The 22,409-nt window shown below is 46.0% G+C and overlaps 1 pseudogene across 1 annotated transcript; it reads left to right on the top strand.

Annotated features, from left to right (window-relative positions):
- Nucleotides 1-818: 818 nt before the first annotated feature.
- On the top strand, nucleotides 819-21,744 carry LOC311204806 (nischarin-like; annotated as a pseudogene). The gene is made up of 14 exons: nucleotides 819-872; nucleotides 3,104-3,187; nucleotides 3,936-4,118; nucleotides 8,438-8,486; nucleotides 9,998-10,161; nucleotides 11,660-11,812; nucleotides 12,377-12,445; nucleotides 12,845-13,030; nucleotides 13,231-13,359; nucleotides 13,763-13,876; nucleotides 14,680-14,788; nucleotides 18,126-18,248; nucleotides 19,100-19,155; nucleotides 20,392-21,744. The product of its transcript is annotated as a nischarin-like (transcript).
- The last annotated feature ends 665 nt before the right edge of the window (nucleotides 21,745-22,409 follow it).

The following is a 22,409-nucleotide window of genomic DNA, read 5'->3' as shown; positions in this document are numbered from 1 at the left end:
CTGCCTGGGAATCGGAGACGCACCTGGGCTGGGGTGGCGGGAGCTGGTTCTGGAGACTAGGGGGTCCAGAGACTGTGGGTCCAACCTGGCTCCCCAGCGACATCTGCTGCTTCTTCAGCGGAGGGTCCAGGGTAATGGGGCATTCCCAGGGCACAGGGGGAAGGGGCCATTGTCAGGGCACCGGCACGGCCCTGGCGCAGGCATTGCCCAGGGTGACCTTGTCAGGCCGGGGAGGGGGACGGTGCCCGGGCGTGAGGGGCTCCCGGGTGCCACCCATGTCCCTGTCCCACCGGTGACCGGAGCGCCTCTCCGAAGCAGGGGCTGCCCTGAGCCAGCAATGGTGCCAGGAGCCCCTTGCAGAGCCCAGCCTGCCCGCAGGCACACACTGGGTATAATAAATCCCTGGCAGGCATTAATTGGAGAGCACCTAATTGGGAGTGGCATCCTCTCTTGCAATGCTCTTGGGGCCAGACTGCTCCATGCCTGGCCCTGACCATGGTAATGGACATGAGGGTCCTGCTGGACCACAGTCAGGGCAGCACCCATGCCCATCGTTGGAGAGAAGCTGCAAAAGCAAGAGAAAAAGTAGAAAAGAGGGTCGTGTAGAGATGTGATTTGTGCGTCACGGTAAGGAAGGTGCAGACAGAAGGACGCCCCTGGGACAACCTTTTGTATAGGAATGTTGTGGTTCTTGTATTCATGAAAAGTCCAGAAACCTGACTGGAGGCTGCTGCCTCAGCCAGGAGAGGGGATAAAAGCTTGCTCAGTTGTTACTAAAGGTGTCTTCGATCCACCGCGATCGCAGTCCGGGCCTTTCAATGCGCCACCAGTGGCGCCCAGTGCGGGGCACTGACACGACTCGCTGCGATCCGGTGCCGCGGCTCAGCTGAACTCAGGGCAGAACGCTGACAGGAAGCGCTACCAGCGCCCCAGTGCCTCTCGCAGGAGGAAGGTGAGCGGCTGAGAACTGTGGGGATGAATGTGATCAACAAGATTGTGAAGGAACATGGGAAGAAAAGGGATAGTGGAGAGTTACAGCAAATTTTTCTTTGGCCTTTTAAAAGTGATCCTTCCACAAACAGTCACAATATTTCTCATGCAGAAATCTGGGATGAAGTTGGGGTCAGATTTGGGATGGTGCCACTAAAATGGCTTTGCCAAAAACGTTATCATTTCCTCCAAGTGGAATTGAGCCATGAAGGTGAATTCATGTTTTAAGGAAATGTGGGTGGAACAGGAGGCTGAAGAACAAGCAAAAAAATGTGTGTAGAAGAGTAAAACCTATTACCAGGTTTATTTTTTTTTTCTTCTCCATCCAAAATACTCTGAGGTAGGATGGTCTAGGTGAAAATGAAGCTCTTTTGATTTCAGCAATGCCTCTCTGGAGCCATCACAGCTGTGTACATCTACCTTTCCCTGAGGCGTTGATACCCATTGCAAGGAAATCCCTTTGTGCTAGGATGCAGCTAGGCTGGCTTGGGTTATCAGTTTCCAGCAGGTGTGCTGCTATGTTCTGAGGGACATGATCTGCTTCAGCTGGGTAATACTACTTAAGCTTATCCAAGTGTGGCTGGTGAGGAAATAAGCACACCTTGTTTCCTTCTAGCTGCAACAGCTGCATGGACAAACTGTACCTGTTTCTAAACCAGAGTACCTCTTCCCATATTCAAGTGAGAATCAATTGTCTTGTCTGCCAAAGCCAATCACCCCAGCAATATTTCCAGGGCACAGGGGAGCTGCCTCAGTCCCCCTGTCTCCTGTGGTGTTTGATTGATGTGTGAGAGCCAGGTGCCCCAAGCAGCCCATCCTCCCTGAAAGGGCAGCTGTGGAGCCCCTGCAGCACCCTCACTCGCCCAGCCCTTACCGCTTTGGTGACAGAGATGAGCTGGTTGAAGCTGGTAAGAACGATGTTGAAGACAGAGGCAGTGCACACCAAGTAGTCCACCACCAGCCACAGCTTGCACAAGCCCCGGCCAAGTCTCCTCCACTCACTGGGCACCACGAGGTCCACTACTTGAACCAGCATTACATTCTCCGCTTGGATCTGAAGGTCAGTAGCTCATACTCTCTGCTGGTTAGCGATGGTGGTTTGGACCACCACGGAGTCTCTAATTACAAGAGTTACTTCTCATTGACATGGCCTTAGGTCATAAGGAAATAGACTTATTTAATTCGGTAGCCACAATGAGTGGGGAACTCCAGAGATTCGTTACACTTTTTTCAGTGTTGTGGCCTGCAGCTTGAGAAACAAAGGCTCAAGCACTGCCAGGTGAAGAGATAACGGGATGGAGCCTTTAGGCCATGAACCTCGGGGAAACTAAACAAGGTGGCAGCATCGTTGCCGGCCCCCTGCTGGGACAGGCTCCAGGAAAAAGTGTCCTCTGTTGTTAAGGTGTAGCTGCTGTCTGACGAGGGTTTAGAAGTTCTACTGGCATGATAAGATAGAGATGCTGCTGTGACAGCAAAACGTTGACCAATCAGATGTAGCCCCCGAACACCGTGTGTTTGACAGAAAGCAGCCGTCTGCAGAGCATATAAACAGGAATGGTTCTTTGCAATAAATCGACTCTTGCTGCATCAAGCTGTGTCCCGTCTCTCTCCGTCGCAGCATTGCTTTAGATAACTGCAGTGATTCCTTGGGCATGGTTGTAACCCTCAGGAAGCTGAGGAATAAAAACTTAACATCCAAGCAGCCAAAGGGCTTGTCCAGATTTCTGAAAGGTTCCATTTCTGCGTAGCTGTGACATGACAGCAGGATGCTCGCCAAGTTCCTCCACCTCTTGTGGAAATTGGGAGACTGAAGAAAGGATGCTGCTGTTCCAGGCTTGTTGTGAGTAGCTATGCATACCAGCTGAATGTAGCAGAGATCTTTAGAAAAAGTTGTGGCTTAGATGCTAACCTTTGGGTATCAAAAATAAAAGCAATTGCTTTATGTGCTTTGTGAATGAGATTAGGGATTCTACATCAGCAGAGTCACCTTAGAGTTCAGATTAGCTTTCGGGTAACTACAATACTTCCAGAAGGTAGAACCACAGAATTTCTCAGCTTCTCTTTAGGACATGCTTTGGTTGCATTGTCCCTTACTTTAATTTCTTCCTTTCAGGTGTACATTATTCAGGTCAGTGTTGGCAATCATCAGTGGACAGTCAAGCATCGTTACAGTGATTTCCATGACCTGCATGAGAAGGTAAGGTGGTTAAAGCTCTGGCCTCAGTCTCTTACAAAATATTGTACAGTTTTTGTAGTGGTTATGTGGGACAAAAATATTTTCCTCAAAGAGCAAGAATATCTGCCAGATGCCATCTGAAGTGCAGACTGAATCCTTTGTATGAGTAGTGTTACTTGCCCCTCTTACACTCCCCTCTTGAACTAGGGGAAGTTGGCCTGAACAACTTTAGCCTTGGGCAGAAGCTTCCATCAGGGAGAGTGGAGTTTTACCTAGAGTTATTAAACCTTTTGCCAAGAGATGTTTAGGTGTTTATGATGAGCTGATCTGGTAATCTGAAGCTGGATTCATGCCAAGACTCTCTCTTAGGTAGGGTGGCTGATAAAACTGACCTTAGGCAGTAGCATGGGTTAGTTACCAACCAGTGCTGAATAAACAGGTAGTGAAAATGAGGGCAAATCTATCATATTCAAAACTGGGCAGCTTTTTCAGCAATGCACTAGTAATTCTGTTGCTTTATCAACTTCATTACATTCTGCCCTGTGGTAACTGTGAGCAATTATCTCAGAAAACACTATTATTCAGCTTCTCACAATTTTATAAAACGGTCTTTCTGAAAAATACCGAAGTCAGTAGGTAAAGTTACCAAAGTAACTGTATTGGTTTTGTTCTACCAGGATTGAGCAACATGCTCTTAATGTGTTCTGTCACATCTTATGTGTGAGTTCAGGTTGTGAGTTGGGTCGTAACTCTGGTCTTTGTCTTTCAGCTTGTTTCAGAAAAGAAAATAGATAAAAATCTCCTACCTCCCAAGAAGATTATTGGGAAAAATTCCAAAAGCCTGGTGGAGAAAAGGCAAAAGGAGTTGGAGGTCTACCTGCAAACTCTGCTAGTCAAGTTCCCTGTCACTGCTCCAACAGTTTTGTCACACTTCCTACACTTTCATTGATATGTAAGTTATGTTTTTAGCATATAAAAACGGAGGCCTGAGGGTCTTGCTTGGAGAGACCTGTGTGGAATCTTCACAAAGTAGCTGGAGCTGCTCTTTTTCTGCCTTTTGCACGATGCAACAAAGCATATTTTTCAGATTTTTGACAGCACTTTTTGTTGCAGTAGGTGCTGTGCTGACAAGTAGTGTGGGTAGGGACTCAAAGAGGAGGAAATAAATGCTGGCAGGGTAGCTGGAAGCTGTGAATAAATCTGCAGCTGAATTGGTTGTTAGGCTGAAGTCAGTAGTGCTGGCTCTCTGAAGGAGCATTGCAGAAGCGATCCACATGCACCCCTACTTAGTGGTTACTGCTTAGATCTGTGGTTCATTCTTGGAACAGTTTCCAGTAGCCTGAATAAAGAAAAATGGTGCTTCTCCATGAGAAGCACACTGATGGAGTGGCCTCTAGAGAAACAGCTCCAGCCAGCAGACAGAATGTTAGGGTAAAGGAAAATAAGCAGTGGCTTGCTTTTGTGTTCAGATTGTGATTTGTTCATTCATCTCTTGTGGATAATTGGGCTTTTTTACAGTATGGCATCGTGTTGTAAGGGGGAGATTGAACTTCATGAAGAGGAAAATGCACTGGAGAACTCTGTGGAAAGGAGGACCAGTAATTGCTTCAGGGTGGGATGTGCTGAGATGGCTCTTCGTGGTTTCATATAAAGGCTTCAGAAGTAGTGGGTCATTAGATGCGTTGATAAAGCTTTAGCAACAAAGAAGAACCTGCTTTTGTTGTATTCCATGAATGTAATTCCCCTGCTGAGGCCTGAGTTTGACTTGGATAATCTGTTCATGGTGCTGCTATTGCCCTGCAGATGTGAGCAAGGAGGACTAGTTTGTCATGAGGGAGCTTTTGTAAGTTGATTGGTGGTTTTAAATCTATTAAATGTGTGTGATAACATAGGGAGAATTCTGTTAAGATGGAGCAAACTTCCGGATCACCAGGAAGTTTCTCTCTTAAATGGTGTCTGTTTCATTAATGTTTTGGTCCAGTAACTTCAACAAAGATTTTTATGCAGGCAGAAATTCTTCCAGTCATTCTCACTTTTCAGTTAGATGATTTCTTCCTTGCTGTAATGTTCATCCCTTTTCACTTTTTCAAAGAACTGCTGTTACTTGCATATGAATGCTTCCATGCTTGTGTATTGTGTTTGTGTATTATCATAGAATGACAGAATCCAAGACTGGTCTGGGTTGGAAGGGACCCCAAGGATCACAGAGCTCCAACCCCCTGCCACAGGCAGGGACACCAACCTCCAGGCCTGGAGCTACACAAGGTTGCCCAGGGCCCCAGCCAACCTGGCCTTGAACACCCCCAGGGATGGGGCACCCACCCCCTCTCTGGGCAGCCTGTTCCAGCCCCTCACCACTCTCTCTGTAAAAAGCTTCCCTCTAATATCTAATCTAAACCTTCCTTCCTTTAGTTTTAATCCATAAATGAGTGAAGCTGTTGTTTAATCTGCATTTCTTTGTTTAGGGGAGTCTGGCTTGAGGTAGAAATGCAATTGTTTGGGACTTGAGAGTACTTTTTAAATATTTACCAAAAGTAGTTAGCTTGTCAGCAGAAAAGCTAAATATTTGCCACAGGAATTCAACTGGGGAACAATCTTCCTGCAGAACTTTGGTCTTCTAAAATATCTTTACAATATTAGCCCATGTGCATGCTTGAGGCTTTATAATGCCTGATACTGCCTCCTTAGTTTATATAGGAAGGCTGGTGATGGCACCAAGCTGTGTGACACGCTGGAGGGAAGGGATGCTGTCCAGAGGGACCTTGACAGGCTTGAGAGTTGGGCCTGTCATGAAGGTCAACAAGGCCAAGTGCAAGGTCCTACCCGTGGGTCATGGCAATGCCGAGCACAGCTCCGGGCTGGGTGGAGAACAGATGGAGAGCAATCCTGAGGAGGAGGACTTGGGGATGTTGGGGGATGAGGAGCTCAGAGTGAGCTGGCAGTGTGCACTTAGAGCCCAGAAAGCCAACTGTCCCCTGGGCTGCTTCACAAGAAGTGTGACCAGCAGGTCAAGGGAGGGGATTCTGCCCCTCTGATCTGGAGTGATGCCCCCTGCAATGCTGCATCCAGCTCAGTGGTCCCCAGCACAAGACAGGTGTGGAGCCCTTGGAGCAAGGCCAGAGAAGGCTGGAGCACCTCTGCTATGGAGGCAGGCTGAGAGAGTTGGGCTGGTTCAGCCTGCAGAAGAGAAGGCTCTGGGGAGACCTTATAGCGGCCTTCCAGTCCCTGAAGGGGCTACAGGGAAGCTGGAGAGGGACTGGTGACAAGGGCAGGGAGGGACAGGACAAGGGAGAATGTTCTTAAGCTGGAGGAGGGGAGAGTTAAATTGGGTATTAGGGAAAAAAAATCATCTTCCCAGGGACAGTGATGAGGCCCTGGCACAGGGTGCCCAGAGAAGCTGGGGCTGCCCCTGGATCCCTGGCAGGGTTCAAGGCTGGGTTGGATGGGGCTTTGGGCACCCTGGGCTGGTGGGGGGTGTCCCTGCCCATGGCAAGGGGTTAGAACCAGGTGGGCTTTAAGGTCCTTTCCAGCCCAAAGCTGCCTGGGATTCTGTGATTATTTTTTTTTTTCTTGTCTATTCTTATTTGTAGCATTTCCAGTAGGGATTATTTAATCTTATTCCCTAGGTTAATGGAACTAAACTGGTGTAGAAATAACCACAGTAAATACACTACAAGTGCTTTGCAGCCTTTGTGTTCCAGGGGAAAGCTGTGTCTGGCTTGGCAAAGAGCAGCAGTTGGATGTGACAGCAGTGTACAACCTTATTGTTGCTTTGGTGTTGAACAGGGGTGTGCAGTGATATGGGGGTGCTTACTTCCTTGCAGTGTCTTATACTTTGTCATCTTAGATTTGGTTTCTTAACTTCCAGATAGAAGCTTTTAAAAGAAAATAATTGAGTACCCAGAAGCTGCTGTAGAGAGACACCTGCAAACAATGGATTTCTGTGGGATTGGTGCATATAAGAGAGCGAAGACAGAGGCCTGTTGTAGGTCTGACAGAGGACTAGAGCTCCTTTTCTGTGGGCTACAATACTCCACGTCATGACCTTGTTTCGATTATAAAGGTAGGAAAATTCTGCTGTGTCCCCCAGATGATGAAGGGAACACAGAGCCTGGGTTTCAGTCAGATCTCTGCATGCCAGGTGAGTGTAACTGGCTTTATCCAATAACAGAACTGTTGGATTTTGTTCGGAATGCAGCTTCGAGCTGCTTCTCCAAACTGTTCCTCCTCAGTGAGTGGGGTTTCAGTTATACTAAGAATGTGCTTGTCTGAAATGTTCACCTCATCAGATGAGCTGAACTGTGCTGCAGATGGCCCATGGATTTATTTCCTTGTCATGAACCATGAGGGGTTTGTCAGTGAAGTAAACTCATCAAATACTCATTTCATGATGATCTGTAATGCCTGTTTGTCCTTTGCAGCTACCTTAAAATGAGATGTGTGTGCCTAAACTATCACAGATAGTTTTTTGTTCTTCTTGTGAGCCTTAGAGAGAGCTCTTGGAAGAGCTCAGAACTATTTCTGGACTTCTACAGAGCATTTGCTTTTTGTGAAGTATGGGAAATACCTGTACCGACCTTTGTGCTCCTTTAGATTTAAAAAGAACAAATTCCCACAGGGAGAATTTTCCAGGCTTTTTCTTTTCCTCCTGGAGCTGTCAGTGTGTAGAAAGGGGGTTGAGCACTGTGTAGGTCCAGAAGGGCAGAGAAGATAGAGGATGGTGAACAGGGACTTTGAATTCTTCTTCAGCAAGGAGGTTAAGTCCAGAAGACTAATTTTTACAGATCTCTTCTTCCCTGTAGACTTGTTAATCTAAAGTTATCAGTGTATTAGTGATGCTCTAAGGAAATGTTGAGTGCTTAATTGTCCTGGTTTTGGCCAGGACATTCATGCATTAGGTTAGTCTAATGTTAAAATTTGAAGAAAACTGTACTGGTAATAGTTTCTTTAAAACCAGGCTTTGTTTGGCATTGGGCTGATGATGGTCAGTAAGAATTGCTCTAGTTGCTGTTGCCCTTTTTGAAAACATGCAGTGTGTGATTATTTAAATGTAGTTCAGTATTTTCCATCTTGGAAATGAAAAAACTATGAAATTAAATAATTTGATGAAGTATTTTCAAGTTACAAAGAGAATCTATAAGATGTGATGACAGTTGATTTCTATTTTTAAAAGTCCTGTACCACAGCAAAAAAGGGAGACTTATTTTGGCCAAGGATACACTTTGAACTGTAAGTATGTAACACTTCATTGCAATGGTTTAATCTTTGCAGGAGATCAATGGGATCACTGCTGCACTGGCTGAAGAGCTCTTCCACAAAGGTAAAGAACCTGCAAGAATTTAACTGGGGATGGTTCCCTCCATGTGCATGCGTGTGTATACCTGTGAGATTTAATCTCCAGACCATGAGATCTGAGCCTTTCACATCAGACCGAGACTTGTTCTTCCTCTTCACCTTTTTCTTGCTATTTGTGCTTTGATCCAAGCTGTATTTGAGGAGGAACTGTCACAGAAGCACAGCTGCTTTTGGAAATAAATCAGAAATTGATGAATTTCTTGGTATGTTTTAGTGCAACCAGTCAGGAAGTTTGTGTCATTTCAGTGAGCCTTGATAGAGTGTGTTGAATGCATCACTTCACCTGTCTTAATGTTGTTCTTCCAGAATTCAGGAAACATGAGACCTTCTGGTCAGTTAATGAAAGGATGTGCTTTTCTGAGGCTGAGAGCTGACAATGAAATGCACTACTGCAACATCTCTAAGTGGCTCCCCAGGAGCAGGAGGCGTGTGAAATGATTAACCCATGCTGGCTTTGTTTTGAGGGACAGGCTGAATGCTGTGCTGTGATTCTGGCTGGCTGAGGTGATAGGTGAAGCATGGTCCAGATTGTTCTGGCACAAAATCTACTTTAGGTGAAGCCACTTCAGAGGGTGCACTCAGCAAATTGTGGAACACTTTAAGGAAGGTCCTGAAGAACTGTTCCCTGACTCTGTAGTGCCTGTAGCCTCACTAGTGCCAAAATCATTGATGTCTGACCGCTGTATGCGAGTGGAACCTTGTGGTGATGTGCAGCTGGACTCTGGGACTTGCTCCCACTGAAGCCAAAGGGAGTTTTAGTCTTTGGAGAACTCTGCTTATCAGGAAAGCCGATGCTCTCCTGTCTGTCAGGTCAAACTGGTGTCCTTAAAAGTTAGAGGAGGAAGATGTTAATTCCACGTGTGCATGTATTCTGACTGCTGTAATCCACATTTGCTCTTGGGATGCTGTCAGAGGAGGCTTTTGGATGCTGTTTCCTAGTGTTCCTGGAAAGAAATGGGATTGTAAAAATATTGCCAGAGAATGCATTTCCTGCCCAGGGCGCTTGCTCTGGTGGTAGTGTGGTGAAAGTCCTCAGACTGTCCAAGAAGATGCTGCAGCTTTGCACATCAGCAGCTTAGCAAAGGATGTCAGGTCTGTCTGTTAGATGGTAGGTGCTGCTGCTATTGAACTTAGGGATATCTCAAAGTTTAGCAATTTGTATGTTATATAAATGAACTTTGTCTGGTTCCAGCCCTGTTAAGAGGGAAATTTGCCATTAGTTGCGTTGGGAGCTTAAGGCTTGAATGCAGAGAGTGCCTGTTTGAACACTTGGGTTATTCTGGTGTTAAAGAAAATTTATCTGAATTCAGTGCTTCTAGTTTAGAAGCAGAAAAGACATTGTCTTGGTGCCTTAATCATGAGCTTAGAATATAAATGACAGAGATGAAATCGCTGACATTAGGTTTTGCAGGTACCATTTACTCTTTGGTAACTGGGGCAGCGTTGTGTTCGATACCATCATCCTGTGTTTTTCAGGAGAGCAGCTCTGAATGGCTGGAGAAGTCTTCAACATCAGACCCTTGCAGCCATATGCTGTCACTCAACAGTTGCTGCAGGGGAAGCCTACGTGTGCTAATGGAGATGCCAAAACTGATCTAGGTCATATTCTAGATTTCACTTGTCGACTCCAGTATTTCAAGGTGAGCCATGTTTGCACAAGTACTGGCGGTGTTTCTGCCAGAGTGATGGGATTCTTGGCATGCTTCTGGAGCCTGGTTTGAATGCACAAGATCTTTACTGGCAGTAAACACCTGTAAGCATTTAGAGCTCGGTGTTAAACAGGTGCTTATTCTACCAACCTTCAACATAGTTCTCTAAGGAAGACGTTGATTCTGCCATGTGATGTCATCTCTTCAGCGGTGCCCTCTAGGGTTTCTGTGACAGAGCCTTACTGGGTGCTGATAGGCATGGGGAGGCAGGAAATATTCATTTCAACCTTGCATTCTTTGACAACACTATGGCTAGGCCAGTGTATACAGGTGCATACATGCATGTGTGTGTAAGTCCTGTCCCCTTTCTCACCTTTAACTGTATTGGAAAGTTTAAAAAACCCCAAACCAAACTAACAAAACCATCAGTTTTAGAGATGAGTGGCCCAGAATTTCTAGGAAAAATGCCATTACAGAACAAATGTAAAATGGCCTCAGATAATTTTTGTCTGGAACCAGTTTGATATTTTGTTCTTCTACCAAATCAGTGAATTACAAAGACTTGTGCTGAGTAGCATTTTTAACACTGCTTGCTACAGGTCAGTGTCTTTTCAGCCCTTTTATTACATGAAGAATTTCCTTGTAACTGTGTGGTATGTTCAAAGATGAAACGAAGTAGTGGTTTGGGGAAGGTGCACTGGAGGGCTTGGGAAGTTTAGAAAGCAAAACTGCAGCTCTACTGCTATTCCTGTGGATCTTCAGTTGCCTTTGCCATCCTCTGTGTGTAGAACCTGTTGTTCAGAGGATTCTCTGGGTGGAGAAGAACATATGATTTAGAAAAATATTATATACAGCATATTATTTAGAAAAATACTTGAGAGTTTCTGGCCCTTCTGAAAGCTTGTGAGTGGGAGCCTTCAGAGTTTATAAGATACATGTAAGACAAAAAAAAAACCCAAACCTTAAGAGATTTCTCCCAAAATTTTATTCACAGCAACCAGAACTGCAACCGCCTGCCTTTTGCACTGGTGCCATGTGCTCTGGCCAGAATGCTATGGGCACATGGGAAAACTAGATGCCTTTTTATGAGATGGTCTAATGCTTTCTTCAAACCCATCTTGTCAGTGCCTTGGACTTCATCCCCTGGCTTTGATTGGAATGTGCTTCTGTTACTCCTCGAGAGCTGAATGCGTGTGGCTTCTTCTCTGGGCTGTGATTTGGCAAGGGTCTGAGGAGCATACCTTTCACAGTCCCTCTCTTCCTTCCCATTCTCCAGCCTGGGTTGGCTGCCAGTGTTTGGGACTCCCTCCCTGTGGATCTAAAATAATTCTGACACACTCAGCTCCTGCTTTAAGACCTTTAACTTTAATCTGGGTGATGATAAGGCTTAGGGATCTTTCTTCCATAAGGTCATTTGGATTGCTTGTGAAACAATGGGCTTTCACCAAAGATGCAGGTAACATATTTTTAGGGTGCTTGTCTTTAACAGGAAATCCTGGTGCCAGAGGCCTCTGAGTTTGATCAGTGGGAGCCAGAGGATGCAACTTCAAGCTGTCCAGTGACAGCAGTTATCCCAACTTGGAGAACTTTAACAACCTTGGATATGAGTCACAACAGCATCTCTCAAATTGATGATTCAGTGGTAAGAAATCTTTCTTCATTTGTGGGGGGAAAAAGGGTGGCTGGTCTTCTGTGGCACGTGACTCAGCAGCGATTTTGCAATTTCTTCATGTATCTCTCTTCTGAAAGATTTCCCCTTGCACTGTCCGTGCTTGAGCTCCACAAGGTAATGATGTGGAGATCAATGCACTGCTCAGCTTACTCTGGTTTTTGGTTCTGTAATCTTTATCCAGGGTTCTGTGTAATACAGACAGGCCTGTTTGATGAGCTGGAAAGGCCTCTTAATGAGTTTGATCTGTAGTTAGTGGGGCTAAACTGGGGGCAACTTGCTTGTTTTCAGTGAGAACCCAGGTGTCAAATGCAAACGCGACCGTGCTCATCAGAGTATTCTGGTTCTCTCACCAGCAGGTGTCTGCACTCTGGCTGCACTAGAATGGGTGCAGAACGCTTTTTACTGCTGAAAGCTGAGAAGAGGGACTGTGCCTTGGAAAGTTCCTGCCCTTTGCCTGTTAGTTGGTTGGTGAAGGAAGTACAGCCAGGTTTCTAAGCTAAAATGCATTTAACATGTGCACCTTTTCCCATCTAGAAATTAATTCCCAAGATCGAGTTCCTGGACCTGAGTCACAATGGGGTGTCTCTGGTAGAAAACTTACAGGTAAGGGATGCTTTTGAAGGTGATGTTTGCCAGGCTGCCCAGGACCTTCCAACACAGGTTGTTTTGCTAAAGGATTTTGCCACTCATCTAGCGGAGAAGAGTTTAAGCCCAAATAGCTTCCTAGCATCAAGCCCTCATAAGGGTGCATTTCTTACTTGCCAACACTGACATGCAACATGTAGTTCTTCACTAAATTCAGTCGTTGCTGGCTGTGTCAATGGCTTGGGAAAAATAGAGTGGAGGAAGTTCCCTTTCCTGCAGGCTTAATCCTGTGTAATGAGCAAGTTCGTGTTGTGTTTGTCAGCTGGGCAGCATCCAGCATGAGCAAATGGACAAGCCTTTGATATGGTTTAATTTTAGCAAATTGGTGTGTGACTTGGATTTTCTGTGCTCTCGTAGCATCTTTACAACCTTGTTCACCTGGACTTATCCTACAACAAGCTGACATCGCTCGAAGGTGTTCACACAAGACTGGGAAACATCAAAACTCTGAATCTAGCAGGAAATCAGCTGGAAAGGCTGTGTGGTCTTAACAAGCTGTACTCTTTAGTCAACTTGGATCTGAGCAACAACAAAATCGAACAGGTAACTACTGATTTTAGTGTCAGATTGCTTTAGAACACAAGTGATTCCTGTTAGAGGGTGAAAGTGCAAATAAAGTGGCTGGAGAGAATTTTTTTTCCTGGTTACTGTTTGTATGTAATTTAGTCAAGAAATGCTTAGACTGTGGTGGTGTTCTCATTTAGCCAATCTGTATATTCATCCTTTTACTGAAAAACTTTCAGATTGATGAAGTAAAAAATATAGGAAACCTCCCGTGCTTAGCAAAGGTGGTGTTATCCAGCAACCCACTGAGCATCATCCCTGACTATGGGACCAAAGTACTGGCTCAGTTTGGGGACAGGGCTTCAGAGGTATGTAAGAACAGCTTTTTCTTTCTAAAGCCTGGTAAGGAAAGTTGTGTGAATGCTCTACAAGCCTGAGGAGTTTTTAGTGGGGGTTGGAGTACGTCTCTAGAGAATGGAACCATTTGTACACTGCTGGGCGTGCTCCTCAGATCTAAGGGAGAGCTTGCCCTGCTTTCACTGGGTAACAGGGTGTTCCTGTTGGAAGGTGCCTGTGCCAGTGGGGTGTGGAGCTTCCCAAGCCCTTCTGAGTTTGCATTCAAGTCATGAGGTCTGACGTGGTCATTACCTTGTTTACAGGGTTACAGACATGCACAGCATCTGCATCAAACTATTTATTTATGACATAAGTAAAAATAAGTTACAGAGCTGCCTTGTTTTCTGTATTTCTGGATGTTTTTAACATTTTTAGGTCTGTCTGGATAACACTGTCACCACAGAAAAGGAACTAGACACAGTGGAAGTGCTGAAAGCCATTCAGAAAGCCAAGGAGGTGAAACACAAACTGAGCAGCTCTGATAAAAAGGTGAGTTGGGTGCTGTGAGAGCAGAACGTGCTGGGTACAAAAGAAGCCTGTGAGTCCTCTCCAGATTGGCTTTGAGCAGAATTCCTTAAACTCACTTCTCATGGAAGTGTGTGCAGTGTTTGTGCTTTACTGCAGTGTGAGGTTTGAACATCACCTCTTTCTCTTATTTAGATTTCAATGCAGTTTCAGGATGTTCCTTTTTCTGCTGGCTTGGGATAGAGGAAGTGGGAGGAAAAGAGAAAATGGCCTAATGGTACACACAATAAATATGCAGCTGACCTCAACAGCTGTATTTTCCATCTTATACAGAGAGTGCTGAGGTGTGAGATCAGTGCTTGTGTTGCAGAGGACTGAAATGATTTTCCCAGACTTTCTTCTTGCGAGTATTGAGCAATGGGAAAGGATCAGAAGTCTGAATTGTCCTGTTCTCCTGTCTGCTGTGCAGTGGGTTAATCTTGTTCTGGAAATAAGTTGTATTATCAGGAGCTGTGATGCCCCTGCAGCCTAAGAATCCTGTTGTCGTTGTGGTTTGTGAAACTTGCTGCTGGTTTTGTCAGTGCAGGGATCAGTGATCAGAATGACTTCTCTAACCGAATTCTTAGTGGAATTCTGCTTAGTGGGCAATGGGAACTTGAGAGGATGTGAGCACCACCGTGTGGCACCCCTCAGAAACCCAACACATTTGGTACTAACGTTCTTTTTACTCCAACTGGGAAATCTTTGTAGACTTGGTGCAGTTCAGGTTCTGACGTGTCCCGTGTGTTTAGGATTTCTCTTTAATTATTGCCTACTTTCTTTATTAGATCAGTGAGGACTCCAGGCTCACTGCTGCCAGCTCCAAACCAAACTGTTCTTCTCTTACTGTTCATCCTTCCTCTCCCTCTGTGCCTCGTCCTGTCAGCTCCAGCCAAGGTAATCATGTATGTATCGTGCTGCTGGGCTGAGCCTCTGGGTTCTGCGTCTCTGGGCTGCACTGATGTACCTGGATGTTCTGTGTAGGGATATGGGGCTTATCAAGACAGAGCAGACAGACCCGGCAGCTTTGGCGTAGTGCAAGTGACATGTGACCTGGCAAAGCTGCCCTGATGTTCACTGTGGTGTTAATTAACTGGAACAGAAGTTGGGGCACGGGGCTGCTTTTACTGCAGAAAGCAGCAGCAGAGGACTGTATCTCTCTTGCTAGTCTAGATACATGCCTTCAAGGGAACTGTGGCATCTGTAGACACGTTCTAAACCTGCTTCTCTGCTTGTTGGTCTGCACAAGGGGAGCTGGAGCATCTGTTCCATTACTGCTGTTGGCAAGGGCTGTGTTTCTGTCAGGCCAGAATGGAGGTTGGAAAAGGAGATGAGTAAGAGGCAGTTCTGGAGTTTGGGTTCAGACTGAGCCTGTGATTTCAGCACACTGTTGTGTTCCACAGCACCTGCTGACCTTACCTGAAAATCCCATTTCACTGGATGCTTCAACCAAGGGTACCCACTGCATTAGAACGTAGAACAGTGGCGTGTCCTGCATCTTCTGCAGGGGCCCGTGGGACTGACTGACTGGGAAATTCATGTGTGTCTGAGAAGAGATAAAGATGCTTTTGCTTTTGCCTGAATGAAAGCTTAAAATGCAGTAGGGTGTATCTGGTTGGGGACGACTTTGTAACCATTTAGAAAAGTGATGACAGTCTCCATAATTTGGGGCGAAACAGCTTACTCTTACCAGTGAATTGGTGGGTGGGGGAAGAGGTCTTTGGAAAGAGTCTGTTCCTGGCATTTCTGCAGAATCAGTAGAGGTCTCAGATCACTCAGTAAAAATGAAGTGACAGCGTTTAAGTTAAAGGAGAAGCAATTTAGATGCAGGTTTAGTTGCTATTTATGTGCTTGATTTGCCTTTGGAGCCCTTCTGGATAACTTTTCACCTCCAGGTGAAGTGCCAGGTTCTCCCAAATTAAGCCAACGGTTGCTTTAAAGCATCAAGCATTGAAGTTGCAGGAGGGAGACAGCTTGGCTATAGGGCAGCCTGGGGTTTTATGCAGGGCTAGCTGTAAAGATGCATGCTAGCAGTGGCTGTGACTGTTTAGGTGTTACTTATTGGTCAAGCATCTTTTTCCATTATTGCAAATGTTTAAGGAGCACATGAATCTTGGAAAAAATACCAAGATCTTTCTGAACTACTTGGGAATTTTATAGGAAAACTGGTGTAAGACTGGGGTTACTGACTGTGGTCCTTTTCCATAAGATTCCTGTAGTAGAGTCTTGAGGAAGGGCTTTTATATTTATAAAAATAAATATAAAACTGGGATATAAATATATAGTGGGATATTTATAAATATATTAATATATCGTGGGATAGCAAGGAGTAGGACAGGATTAGGACATTCCTCAGCTTTAACAACAGAAATGAATTCTTTGCTACATACCTAGCTATCAAGGGTTGTTTTCAAAATACTGATTTTGAGAAGTCTATTTTTTAAAAAAAGGAACTATGCTGGGCAATTTATTTCATTGTTAGACCTGAAATCAGGAATAATGGAATTCATTTTCTGATGCACTATTTCTGTGAATTGTTTTCTCTGCAGTTTCTCTAGACACCATCTGTTTCACTAGCATTTTATTCAACTTAAACATGGCTTCCAAATGGCTTATGGCAAAGATTAAACATATATAGAGAAGAGAAATCCAGCAATAATGCTGCCCTGTTCTGGTTTTCTTGTCAATTTGAGTTTCCTTCTGGCTAACACGGTTGCTTTGTTCAAGCAGTAAATATCTCTTGTGCTTCCTCTGCCTGAGAGATGGTTTGGTGTCATCTACTAAACTTTGCCATCAATCCAGAAAGATACAGGCAGGAGTTCTTATGCCTGAGGAAGCAGCTCACATGCATTGTCAGCATGAGCCAGCAGTGGCTCCTGCAGCTTGGAAGGCCAATGGTATCCTGGACTCCCATCAGAAAAGGGGTGGCAGCAGGGATAGGGAGGGGATTGTCCCTCTCTGCTCTGCCCTGGGGAGGCCCCAGCTGGAGTCCTGTGTCCAGAGCTGGGGCCCCAGGACAAGAAAGATGTGGGACTGTTGGAGAGGGGTCAGAGGAGCCACGGAGATGATCAGAGGGCTGGAGCAGCTCCCCTACGGAGAGAGGCTGAGGGAGCTGGGCTGGTTCAGCCTGGAGAAGAGAAGGCTGTGGGGGGACCTCACTGCAGCCTCCCAGTCCCTGAAGGGAGCAGAGAAACTGGAGGGGAATCAGCTTGTTAAAAGGGTAGAGAATGGCAGGACAAGGGGGATGGATTAAAGCTAAAGGAGGGAAGGTTTAAATTGGATATTAGGGGGAAGTTCTTTGCAGAGAGAGTGGTGAGGGGCTGGAACAGGCTGCCCAGAGAGGGGGTGGGTGCCCCATCCCTGGGGGTGTTCAAGGCCAGGTTGGCTGGGGCCCTGGGCAACCTTGTGTAGCTCCAGGCCTGGAGGTTGGTGTCCCTGCCTGTGGCAGGGGGGTTGGAGCTCTGTGATCCTTGGGGTCCCTTCCAGCCCAGCCCAGGCTGGGATTCTGTGATTGGGATTCTGTTGTTTATTTGCACGTACGTTGTACACGCGTGAGCGGGCCGGCTCTGTGCTGATGCTGAGAACTGGAGTGCTGGGTTGCATTTCTGCCAGGCTGTGAATATCAAACAGGCAAAAAGTCCAATGTCCCTGAGAATATTTCAGTATACTGCATTCCTGATCAGTTTGTAATGATGAGTCAGGCTGGGATCCTTCAGAAAGGTTCTGATCGAGGGAAGATCATTTCCTTGAGTGGCATTTGAGGGACAGGACCTCCTGAGCCAGGTTAAAGGTTTTACAGATCTTCTACTTGTTTGCTCGGCGCCTGCAAAAATGGGAGTGAATGCTGTGAAGCTCACAAACTGCTCTGCTGTGGCTTTGCCAGCCTGGCAATGCTTTGGTAGCACTCAGGGCAAGTTTCAAGGAAATGGACCAGTTCTGTTAAAACTAAATCACATGGAGAATTCTCACACAAGATGTTGAGATTTAAATTGGTGGTTAGCTTAAAAAATCAGCTTTAGCAGTCTTCAGTGCACCTTTCAGTGAACTTACGGATACTAAAATTGTGCCTGGTTTTGTTCTGTCCTGGCTGTTCTGTGAAGAGACCCTGCAGCTTTAATGACTGATGGTCACATTTTGATGATACAATCTTAATTCTAGTTGTTTGACAGACACTGTTAGACATTCATTTTGGTTTTACTTCAGCAATTTTAAAAGGTCTTTGTATTTCTTCTAGAAATAATTTGTGAAGAAACAGTCCTAGCCCAGCAGTCTTTTGCAATCTGGTAGTTTGACTCCTACAGACTATACAGTTCCCCAGAGATATTTTGAAATACCAGACTCTGGGTGTAGAAATCAGGTAATTGCTACACTTGTGTTTATTTTATGGCAGTTTTAATGTGGTAGGGTTGGGGTTTTTTTGCAAGCTAATTTCTGATATTAAACTTACGTTGTTATAGTAATCCACAGCAAAGGTATTTTCATTCTCTGAGCTGTTATAATTGAGAAAGGAGGTAGCCCCAAATTTGAGTGGTGGGTTTGGTCCACCTTGTACAGTGAGTGCATGATCTGAATTCACCAGAGTTGCAGAGAATTGTCGCTGTCAGGACTGAGATGTTTACCTGGCATTAGTGTCTCATTCAGTGTGCTCTGAGATGCTGAACTGCTCTCTGAACTGAGCAGTTCAGCACTTTTTGGAAGACAGGTCTCTTCCTCAGAGAGGGGAAGAACCTTCTCTCTGGCAATAGGTGTTGGCCTAATTGGTCTCCTTCAAACTCCAGCTGTTTAACTTCTGCGTTGTGGTGTCATTTTTTATATAGGAAATGCCCTTCATATGCCTGGCTTCAGGGCATGAGACAGCCAGCCCTGAGGGACTCTGCCTCTGCTGCCAGCGTGGCTGGGCTTTCTCCAGGGCCTTTGCCTTTTCGCCTGGCTGTGCGCTGCTGCTGAAGTCTGTAGTGTGCTGAAAGGCCTACAGGTCACATCTGTTCTCACTGCGTTCCTGGCTGCCTCAGAGTGCCCAGCCTGAACTAAAAACCTGGTGTGTCAGCATCCTCACAGGTCAGCTGTTCAGCTGCCCACGGGTACAGCAGTCAGGACTCAGCAGGGAGCTGCTGGCCTTAAAAAGCAGGAGCCAACGTTGACTTTGCTTTTCACTTCTGCTGAAATCTGGCGGCAGCTGCCACTGCCTGATGGTTCTTTGTTCTGTAGGCACCTGCCTCTCTGTTGGATTCCTGTAAAGCACATGGAAGTGATCCCCAGATGGGGTAAGTGACACTTCTGAGCTCTGGCTTGAACCCCCATCAGCTTTTTGAGTCCCAATAGTGGATGGTGCATTTCAAACCCGGCTTTAAGGCAAACCAGTGTGTCTGGTTGCACGCTGCCTCTAGTTGTTTTCAACTGAAATCAGTGGGAAGAGTATAAAGTCTTTGTAACCTTTGAACCCTGGAATAGAGTCAGTGGCTTCCAGCCAGTGATTTGCAAAGTGCCTGTTGGGTTTGGGAAATGGAAGATGAGCTAAACACTTTATTTTTAACTTCTGATAAATTGCACACTCCCAGCCTCTCAACCAGTGGCTGTGCACAGTATGAAGATCACAGAATCACAAGGTTGGAAAAGACCTTTAAGATCATTAAGTCCAACTGTTCCTGTCCTAAGCTAAACCATATCCCTGAGCACCTCATCTACCCTTTTTTTTAAACCCATCCAGGGAAGGTGACTCAGCCCCTCCCTGGGCAGCCTGTGCCACAGCCCCACAAATCTGCCAGGGAAGAACTTTGCCCTCCCATCTGCTCTGACCCTGCCCTGGCACAGCTTGAGCCCATTGCCCCTTGTCCCATCTCCTGTCCCCTGGCTGCAGAGACCATTGCCCACCTCTCTGCACCCTCCTAGCAGGGCAGTGGAGGTGGGGAGAAGGGCTCCCTTCAGCCTCCTCTTCTCCAGGCTGAACACCCCCAGCTCCCTCAGCTGCTCCTCAGAGCATTTGCCCTCCAGCCCCTTCCCCAGCCTGGTTGCCCTTCTCTGGACTCGCTCCAGGACCTCCATGTTCTTCTTGTGATGAGGAGCCCAGAACTGGACCCAGCACTCGAGCTGCAGCCTCACCAGCGCCCAGTCCAGGGGCACAATCACTTCCCCAGACCTACTGGCCATGCTATTTTTGATCTAACAAATTAAATAGTTACTATGTAAAGACAAAACAATGTGTAGACACAAGATGATCTGAAAGCATCTTGAAAAATCAGTGGCAGGATAAAGGAATAATATGAATTAGGAATATTTCTATCAACTAAATGCTGTAAATGTATTAAAGAAATACAGAAATGAATACAACTGCAACCTATGCATTCTTGACTGTTTAAGATGTTTTATGAAATTAGGCTGATGTAACTGCAGTAACAAGATTATACCTCAAAGTTCAGAGCAGCAGCAGCACCATGAGCTGTAGGTAGCTGTGACTGTTTTGAAACTCAGGCTCGTACTTTGCCTTGTTATCTCTTTTGCAGTTTGGATCCTTCAGAGGAAGAACAGCGTGCAGTGCCTGACCCCTGTAACACTGTCATCTTGCCTTTTCATTGTATGTCATACACTGCCACAAACCAAGATTTTACCCAGCACCTTTCTGCCTTGATAGTGCAGACTGTGCAGAGATTCCCCCCCCCCCTCCCTGCTTTACAGAGGAGAAAGGGAGCCCTCTGGGTGACACCAAGACCGCAGACAAAGAAGATGGCTCTTTTGAAATGGGGCTTCACAAAGGAGATGAGACTTCTGAGTTCAGCACTACTTCAGATCCTCGGCCCTCTGACCAGGGAGCAGTGGAGAGTGTTGCAATAGTCAAAATTCTCTGGAGTGTTTCTATTCACATTCATAAAGGCCTCAAGCAGTTTGCTTCCTGTTTGGTTTTGACTGAAGATCTGCCAGCTGTGTTTGAGATTCCTTGTCAGGAATGGAGAGGAAATTGCCAGCACATCCCTTCTGCCTTGAAGCTGGTGCTGTCTTTTCCATATACTGATCTTCTGGAACTTGGCTTTCTCCTGCCAGAAATCTGTTTAACCCTGAAGCTGACAAATGGTGACAACTGCTTGTTTGTTGTTTCAGACCCCCAGAACCTGCAAGACTTTTATTCCTGTTTACACATGCGTTGCTCTCAACAGTACCCGTCAGTGTTAGCAAGCTCCGTGTTGTACTGTGGACCAGCAAACCTCCCAGAGTTTCTCTGCCAGCTTATGGAATTGAATTGCATTTCAGCAGATGATGTTGAAATAAAAGGTTGTTTCCCAACATACCTTGTTTATGGGAAGAAAACCTGTGTCCAGGAACTCCTGCACCAAGCAGAGTCAGCTGGTAGTAACAAGGACTGGTCAAAACCCGTTTTGTGTCCTGCACTTTATTCTTCAGTGTCTAAGGCTTCTGCCCAGGGTCCCTGTGTGGTCCATCCCTGTTGGATATTTCTAACACGCCAGCATTTGTACCTAGTAAAGGTGGATTTCAGTTTGCTGCCAGGTAAATGGGGAGGCACAGAAGAGTGGAGAAGTGTATTTAAGCTGACTAGGATGCCGTTAGCATCACTGGTGCTGCATCCGACTCATGGCTCCATCCAGCAGAAGGGTTCCTTTCTGGATGGCCACGTGCTGGAGTTGCTTGTTGGATACAGATGTGTTAAAGCAGTGTTTGTTCTCCCTCATGAGAAATTCCACTTCCTCAGAATCTACAGTCTTTTGCGGAGGCTCCTGCAGGATGTTAAGACTCTTATTGTTGTCAAAGCTTCAGGCAAAGCAGACGCTGTACGGAACCCCATGGTGGAGGCAGACAGGCATGGTCAGTCAGCAAGGGAACAGTTCCCACAGAAGCTCTGCTGAAGCCAGCGTGGCCTTGCTGGTGAGTTTGCAGCTGTCACTGGGAATGGGTTTGGGCCTGCAGTGTTGGCAACGTGCTTCATCATTCTGTTGGCCTGTGGTGTGTGTGGAGGGTTATCCTGGGCCGTACCTGTCTACCTGTTTTGTTTCTGGTTTGGTTTATAGTTGCAACATGTCTTTTCTTATGGAAGGAGACCTGCCTTTCCCATGCTCCCAGGCTGAGGTCATGCCAGATTGATAGATATGCTCAAGAGAAACCATTTAGAGCAAACTATTCAGAGTAGAAGCTGCCCATTCCTGATTTCTGAATGAAAGTATTAATTTTTGTAGGGCTCTCCGGGTCCCTTCCAGCCCCTGTGATGCTGTGAAAATGACTGGAGTGGAATGACTTTGTGATGGGATCTCACTAAATCAGTAGGTGGCGCCTTTGTGCAGTATAGATGTACGAGTATGTACTTGGCTGTAGGAACTCCAGAAACACGAGGAGATAAACCTAACTTGAGATGTACAGTCTGTGTGGGGAACACCAAATTTAAAAATACAAATAATACCCTAAGCTCAGAGTGTGGCACTTTGATAAATCATTGTGCTCTGAGTACAAATCTCAATTGAAAAGCAACTTGAGAGAGACACTCTGTTCACATCCCTCACTTCCAAATCTTCAGTGA

The sequence above is a fragment of the Gallinula chloropus genome (genome assembly GCF_964237585.1).
Source record: "Gallinula chloropus genome assembly, contig: HAP1_SCAFFOLD_241, whole genome shotgun sequence".
Lineage (NCBI taxonomy): Eukaryota > Metazoa > Chordata > Aves > Gruiformes > Rallidae > Gallinula > Gallinula chloropus.
Note: the sequence above shows the minus strand (reverse complement) of the source record. Positions and strands in the feature narration are given on the sequence as shown.